General features: G+C 42.7%; 1 long non-coding RNA gene and 1 pseudogene across 2 annotated transcripts in view; both read right to left on the reverse strand.

Annotated features, from left to right (window-relative positions):
• LOC121036974 (uncharacterized) overlaps positions 1–7,428 on the reverse strand; it is a 17,098-nt gene extending 9,670 nt beyond the window's left edge. For both annotated transcript variants that reach the window (XR_005793552.1, XR_005793551.1), the window contains exons 1-2: positions 7,261–7,428; positions 4,860–4,918 (exon numbers count right to left, since the gene is read on the reverse strand). This is a non-coding gene — a long non-coding RNA (uncharacterized LOC121036974). The remainder of the gene's footprint in view (positions 1–4,859; positions 4,919–7,260) is intronic.
• On the reverse strand, positions 745–1,841 carry LOC121036973 (RNA polymerase II subunit A C-terminal domain phosphatase SSU72-like; annotated as a pseudogene).
• Positions 7,429–8,220: the final 792 nt, after the last annotated feature.

Raw genomic sequence — 8,220 nt, forward strand, 5'->3', positions numbered from 1 at the left:
AAAGAAAGAAAGAAAGAAAGAAAGAAAGAAAGAAAGAAAGAAAGAAAGAAAAATGGAGGAGAAATTTTAAAAATATCCGGATAAACAAAAACTGAGAGAATTCATTGCCACCATCTCTGCCTCACAAAAAGTACTAAAAGGAGTTCTTCAGGCTGAAATAAAAGGACATTAGACAGCATCACAAATCCACATGAAGAAACGAAGAGCACTGGTAAAGGTAATACTATGTGAGTAAAAAAGAGCATAAATGAATGTATTCTGTAATTCTTTGTGTCTCCTACCTGATTTAAAAGACACTTTGCAAAGAAAAAAAATATAAATCTGTGTTGATGGCACACAATACGTGAAGATCTACAGGACAATAAAAGCACAAAGGAGGGGTAAAGGGATGAATAGAGCTATATAGGAATAGAGCTATATAGCATATTAAGTGTTTATATGCTATTGAAATTAAGTTGATATTAATCCAAATTTGATTTTTTTAATAGGTGAAATGTACTGTAAATCATTGTTTACTTTCCTGGTTAAAGAAAAAAACCTTATAGTCAATTCTCCACTCACAAGTAGAAGAGGAATAGAAAAAACTCGATTGTTTTTAATCTGGCGTTTATGTGTGCCTTTCATTTCACACGTACAGTTAACTGGGTATTACTACCCACCACCAGCAGAATAGATACAAGTAAAACCAAATATCAGAAAGGAAAAAGTATTAACAAAAGGAAGCTCAAAAAGATGTCTTCAGGAGAGCGGCCAGGCTAGTCAGTAGGAGCAGACCGTGTGCAGTAAGGCTCTGCTGCTCTTCTCCTCCAACTCCTACAGCAGCTCATCAGTCCCATTCTCTATATCCTCCGTGTGCTGAATGCAATGGCACAGCTCACAGATAAGGAATGCGTCCAGGGTGGCCTCTTTATGGTTGTCCTGGATGTCCACATTGGTTACATGCACTGGCTGGCAGGTGTCTTGCTCTTTGGAATTCAGATCTTCCACCACCTGATTGTACACTCTCTCTTCACAGGTGAGAATCAGATCAAACAGTCTCTGCAGCTCTGAAACCTTTCTGGCCAGGGCTTGATCCTCTTATTTCTATCCAACAGATGTAAAATGCCATTCTGCATACAGAGTTCTTTGTCCTTCCTAAGGAGATTGTGGTACATCTGGTCATATGTAGTTTTGAAATTGTAAACTTTTGGCTTGTCAAGTGCCGGTCCTGGGAGCTTAACATGAGTTCCTGTTCCAAAGGACCAGAAACTGAATCTCCGTTTGCTGAGAATGTCATGCATCTCCATGCTCCGGTTCTGGTTGCTCGAGCACACCACTGCCACAGACAGCAGCAACAATGGCATACTGGTGACTACACTGACCACAACACACCCATTCAGGGACTCCCACCCAGCCATGGCACTTCTGTGCAAGCCAATCCAAACCTGATTGTTAAAAACTAAGATGTTAATTGTAAATCCCAGGGCAACCATCAAGAAAATGACTAAACATAGCAAAAGAAATGACAAGGGAATTAAAATGGTACACTAAAAGATATCTATTGAACAGAAAAGAAGGCAGTAATGGAGGAATAGAGGAACAAAAAAGCTGTAGACCACAAATAAGAAAACAACAGACCTAATCCTGCTCTATAAGGAATTACACTAAATGTAAATTGCTTAAACACTCTAATTAAAGGGCATAGTGGATACAATACTGGATAAAAAAAACAAAACAAAAACGTGATAAATAGTGTCTGAAAGAGACTCACTAATAAATAGTGTCTGAAAGAGACTCACTTGAGATCCAAAGACATAAACAGAAAAAACGATGGACAAAGATACACCATGATGAGAAAGACAGTCTCACGTGTATGGTCTTTCAACCCCCACTCAGCTACATATGAATGAGCCTTGGGTCTGGAACCTTCCTTACCAAGAGATAAAGAGACCACACAGCCTATATAAGCCATTCACCTTGTCAGAATATCTTTTATTTAATTGCTCCTCTGTTCTGATTAAGCATATACTAAATGCCCCTCTGGCACAACCTCAGCTTTCAGTATTCTGGATTCGATAGTAGTAGGGTTGGACTCCTGCTGTGGCATTAAGAGGTGTGTGCATAGGCCAACTGCCTTGCATCAGATGCTGGGGGCACCCACTAGCCTTGGGGGTCCAATCGCATATTATCAGAACTGATCTTGCTTTACCTCTTAAGTGTATAAAAGCACTGTTCCATCCGATGCTTGACTCCATTGTGTCTTCCTTGGTAACTCTGAAACCAAGATGCAGTGGCAGGAGTGTTTAAATTTTTATTCCTGTACACTGGCATAATGATGATGTTTGCTCTCTCCATCATGGTCAGTGTTGGCATTGGCAACTTGCGAGAGGCATTCTGCTCAACACACTCACCAAAAGACAGCTGGGAAGGCTATATTAATATCAGGTAAAAGAGAGTTTAAGACAAAAATTGTGGGGCGCCTGGGTGGCGCAGTCGGTTGAGCATCCGACTTCAACCAGGTCACGATCTCACGGTCCGTGAGTTCGAGCCCCGCGTCGGGCTCTGGGCTGATGGCTCAGAGCCTGGAGCCTGTTTCCGATTCTGTGTCTCCCTCTCTCTCTGCCCCTCGCCCGTTCATGCTCTGTCTCTCTCTGTCCCAAAAATAAATAAACGTTGAAAAAAAATTAAAAAAAAAAAAAAAGACAAAAATTGTTACTTTGAAGAAAACACATGGTTAAATCTTTAAGATTTTGGATTAGGCAATGGTTTCATAGATACGACAAAGCACGAGCAACTAAAGAAAAGATAAATTGGACATCAACAAAATCATTAAATTTTATGCCTCAAAAAACATTACCAAGAAGGTGAAAAGACAATCCAAAGAGTGGGAGAAAATATTTGTAAATTATATATCTGACAACAGTCTATATCCAGTATATAAAGAACTCTCAGAATGATAAAAATTAAACTAATTAAGGGGCGCCTAAGTGGCTCATTCAGTTAAGTGTCCAACTCTTGATTTTGGCTCAGGTCATGATCTCACACTTTGTGAGATCGAGCCCCGCGCCCAACTCCACACTGACAGCGTGGAGCCTGCTTAGGATTCTCTCTGTCCTTCTCTTTCTGCCCCTCCCCTGTTCACGCTTTCTCTCGCTCTCAAAATAAATAAAAAAATTTTTAAACGTGTCCAAAATGGAACCAAGAAGTTCAATCTAAAGAGTAATCAAATCTATTCTTAAGGCATATAGAAAAACCACTAAGTATCATGGACATTCAAAACTTAGGCTGTAGGAAGAAACTTCTTTAATGGGATAATTGGTGTGTACCGAAAACCCACAAAGACTATTCCAGCGTTGGCTAACACTTCTTGAGTTATCTTTGAAAAATCAGGCACAAGGTAAGGATGCCAGGTTTCATGAAGCAAGACTGAAAAAGGTGTAAGAAAGAACATGATGAACCTAAAGAAGAATGAATTAAGGACTAATGCAATGAATTAGAATGTCCAGCAACAGATGTGTGCAGACACGGTAATATACTGGATAGATGTGCCATTATAATTGATTGAGAAAAACATTAATAAAGAATTGGTGCTTTATGTGTTAAAAGATAAAACTAGATTCCCTCCTCGTATTATCTACAATAACAATTTCCAGATTGACTCGAGGCTTAAATATTTTTAATAGTACTAACATTAATTAAGCAAAAATTTTAAAATATCCTTATCTTAAGTTAGGGAAGAATTTTAAAATTCTAAAAGAAAACAGAAAAGTTAAAAAGACTGGCCTATGGAAAAATATAAAACTCTAATAAGGCCAGAGGCACTCTAGAGGTAAAGGTCAAGGGACAGACTTGGAGAAAACATTCACAACAAATGTAACAGACAAAGAATTATTGTCCAAAATACATAAAGTATTCTTTAAAATTAATACATGAGATGATTAAAAATGAAATCATTCACAAAAGCAAAGAAAAGCCAATAGATATATGATATACAAGATCATCAGCAATCTCAGAAATGCAAATAAAATGGTGAGTTTTTCTCAGAAGTTAGATTGACAATAAATCTAAAGTCTGACAATGCCAGGAACAGGCAAGTAAGTAGCGGTTAAGTACAGTCACAAATACTACAGTGCTACAGTCTAGGTGGGGGAAATATTTATGCAGAGCCATTTAAAGGGCATGTCAACCATTCAGCTGTCTTCCAGATATTCTACACCGCTGGACCAAACAAGACCATTAGAAAATTGTGTTCTCAACTCTGTTATGAACGGAATGCTTGTGTCCCCCCACCGAACTTCACATGTTGAAGCCCTAATCCCCAGTGTGATTTTAGTTGGTGATGGGACCTTTTGGAGGTAAGTGGGTCATTAGTATGGAGCCCTGATGGCATTAGTGCCCTTAGAAGAAACTACACGAGAGAGCTGGCCCTCTATTCTCTCTCCACCATGGGAAGATACAATGAGAAGAGGGCCATGGGCAAACTGGATGAGGGTCCTCACTAAAGAATCAAATGTGTTGGCACCTTGATCTTGGACTTCCCAGACTCCAGAATACGAGAAATAAGTGCTTGTTGCTGAACCACCAGCCTCTGATAATTTCTTACCGCAGTGCCAGTGTGTTAGTGCCCTAAGAGACTCGTTTTTCTGGTTCTCCTTTGCTGTCAGAAAGACCGGAACGGCAAACTTGCTGTTCGACTTTGATAATTCTGGGACTTTACAGGACCAGCGTATATGTATATGCTGACTGCTCAACTCTTGACCTGATAGTCTACTGTTAATCTGATGTTGATTTTCATCTATTTCTGTTTTTCTATTTTAATTTCTGTTCCTTACACACCTCACAAAATCCACTGCAAAACAAAGCAGGAATAAACAGCTTACCTGTGATTCAGTCATTTCCTGCTGCTCTTGGAAAACTGAAGAGAACTGTAAAGGTACAGCTGGGAAAGAAGGAAAGAAAATGAGGTCCTATGCAACCAGGTGAGCCGAGCAGAATTATCTGCCTAGCAAGCTTCACACAGCAGCTACATCCAAAGTCCCCGTGGGCCATCCATGCGCTTCAACCCTAAGGGCAGGGCAGAGCTGATGGAGGAGTACCCATTGTCTATGCAGACTCTGACCTGTCACAGCTCAGAATGCGATTTTTCATTAGGTGAATATAAACATTTCCTACTAACTTCCTGCTAAAAAGAATTTACCTTCCCCTCTACAGTGACTAAAATAAATAAATAGTAACAACCAAGGACTAATCAAACAAAGAACAACACAGGAAGACATTGCCTTTATTTCTCTGCATTCCTAGGGAAAGTGTCTGGCCCTTGAGTTTCAAAATCCTCATCAGCATCCCCCTGGAAAGTGCAGGGGTACTTTGTTTATTCTAACTTGGTTATGGTTTCTCAAAAGGATCTTTTCATTGGAAATTTGAGGGGCACCTGGGTGGCTCAGTGGGTAAAGCATCCAACTTGGGCTCAGGTACATGATTTCGTCATGGGGGGGTTCAAGCCCTGCGTTGGGATCTGTGCTAAGTTCGGAGCCTGGAGCCTGCTTTGGATTCTGTCCCTCTCTCTCTCTCTCTCTCTCTGCCCTTCCCTCACTTGTGCTCTGTCTCTTTGTCTCTCTCTCTCAAAAATAAACATTAAAAAAAAATTTGATGTGACATCATTGTTAAGGATAGACAGCAAGGAGTTCCCCGGGCATGCCACTAATAAATTATGTTACTCTAGACAAGTCACTCCCTTATCTTCTAGGCCCTTTTTTTTTCACCTCTTAAATACAGACAAAATTTTAAAATCTTCAAACTCTTTATACATTAGTTATTTGATTTTTTACTATCAGAAGAGAATGATGCACCCTCTAGGTTGTAGAGCAAGTGCAGTGAAGGGAGTATGGCTGATGAGGGTGAACAAGGTCAATTTCTCCTGTGGCTGGTGATTCCTTTCCCTGAACTGTGTCCTCACAAACTTCCTGTGAGGTACCCTCTGCTGTGCTGCCTACCCTTTGCTCATGTTGCCAGCTTTATTTCAATTCTTAAAGCTGATCAGTGGACAGCCTGCAATGATTTCTGGTTATGGTGACATCACCCAAGCATCGCTCATTCTGTAGAAGGACCAAGAATTACTTCTGTCCTGGCAGTCTGAGGATATAATCTTTCCTGGGCCTCTTCTGTTTCTGTTTTGAGCCTCTGGTGAGAGGTCTCAGATCAAGGGGTGATTTTCCAGGTGGGGTTCCTGGGTGATAAGGTTTTGGGGATGATCCAGAGTTGACAGCCAAGAAAGAATTCTTGAAGACATCTTTGGTGCAAAAAGGTGATTTTATTAAAGCATGGAGATAGGACCCATTGGCAGAAAGAGCTATCCTGGGACCATAAAGAGACATTGGTTACATACTTGGGAGTTAGGGGAGGTAAAATCAAGGGGAAGTTTCCAATGAGATTTTCATATGCTAAAGAAGACAGTAGGAAGTTCCTGGAGAAACATTTTACTCTGCCAGCCTCAAGTATTTGTCAGTGGGCTGCAGGTTATAAGGAAATTCAATTTTATCTGCCATTTCCTTCTACCTTTGTTTCCCACATCTCACCTCAAGAGCTGTTTTGCTCCAGGAGCCCCTGGGTGGCTCTGTTGGTTAAGCCTCCACGTTTGTGGGTTTGAGCCCCACATGGGGCTCACTGTTGTCAGTGTGGAGCCTGCTTTGGATTCTCTCCCTCTCTCTCTGCCCACCCCGTGGTGTGCTCACTTTCTCTCTCTCAAAAATAAATAAACATTTCTTAAAAATTTAAAAAACTACAAGAGCTGTTTTGCTCCAAAAGAGATGGGACCTGGGCAGTGGGGACAAATTAAATTTAGTTGGAACTTTCAAACAGGGCTCCCAACCTGACTCTAATACATACTTTCCCCAAGAATCAAGAGCTTTGGCCATCAACAAACTCAAATGAAGTTCTCCAAAGACAAAAGCTAGACAGGGCAGACCGGACCCAGAAATTGTGCTACCTGACACAAGCGCTCAGAAGAATGAGAAGAATAATCAAATATCCCAGAAACCCAAGGCCAAGACATTCTGCAGTCCCCATATACCTCATAATTATTTTCCTGATACTACAGTATCAGACATTATTAGTGCTGTGAATAACAATGCTGGGTTTTAGGCAAGGCAGTTTATTAGAAGGAACATGAGACGTGCAGAAAAATGGATTGAAAACTAGATTCCCACCGCTGCTGTGTGGTCTTGGCACTTCACCTCTGAGCCTGGTTTACTATTCTCTTAACATGGAGACAGTTAAGCTTACCTCAAATATGGCCGTGAGAGCCTTTGATGGCAAAAATCTACGTATATCTAGCATAGACATTAGCAGCGCAGAACAATCGCATGGGTCAGGTATAAAAACATTCTCCTTCTGCAGAAGATAAAACTGAACGTCTTTGCCAGGATTGCTCAGTAACGGAGCTCCGCAGGCGGCTGCAGCAGCCGCCTTTGCGCACGGACCCTGCAACCTCCCAGGACGCGCGCCCCCGCGTCCCCGCGTCCCCGCGTCCCCGCGTCCCCGCGTCCCCGCGTCCCCGCGTCCCCGCGTCCCCGCGTCCCCGCGTCCCCGCGCGAAGCCGGCCCTTTCCGCTGAGAGAGGAGCCCTGGCCCGGTCGTCCCTCCTCCAGGATGAGGCTGCCCCAGCCCGCCCTTGGGGGGTCAAGTGCCAGAGGTCCCGCCGCGGGGTCCCCCCACAACCCCAGACCCGCCGGCTCCCGAGCACTGCGGACGCTCGTCTGCCTTCGGCCAACCCCAAACTCCCCTGTCCTGTCGCACTGGACCCTAGGGAGCGCAAAGACTCGGTGATCCGAGAAGCGCCACCCAGGAGAAGGTGTACCCTGGGGGAAAGATTTACAGACCCGGAGGCAGTGAGCACGCGCAGAGTCAGCCCGGAAAGCCAACACCAGAGTGAAAACTACATTTCCCATAAGTCTTTGCTCCCGCACTTTTGAGGGTGTTTACCAAACTCCCCCCTTGCCCCCTGCTCTTTTTGGTTTGAATCCAGCTTTACTCCGGGAGTCCCAAGACATTTTATTCAAAGAACACAATAAAAGCTTGTGCCTCAGGTGATGCCTCCCTCTCTCTCTCTCTGCAGCCTGTCTTGACCTTCCCACTTGGGTCCAGGGCCTTGAGTAACATACATGTCTATTTCAATTTCTTTTGTAGTCTTTTATTAAACTGCAAAGAACCACCTTTTCCCATATTACTTAAATAAAACTCGCCA

Source organism: Herpailurus yagouaroundi, unplaced genomic scaffold (genome assembly GCF_014898765.1).
Source record: "Herpailurus yagouaroundi ecotype Mexico unplaced genomic scaffold, PumYag 163, whole genome shotgun sequence".
Taxonomy (NCBI): domain Eukaryota; kingdom Metazoa; phylum Chordata; class Mammalia; order Carnivora; family Felidae; genus Herpailurus; species Herpailurus yagouaroundi.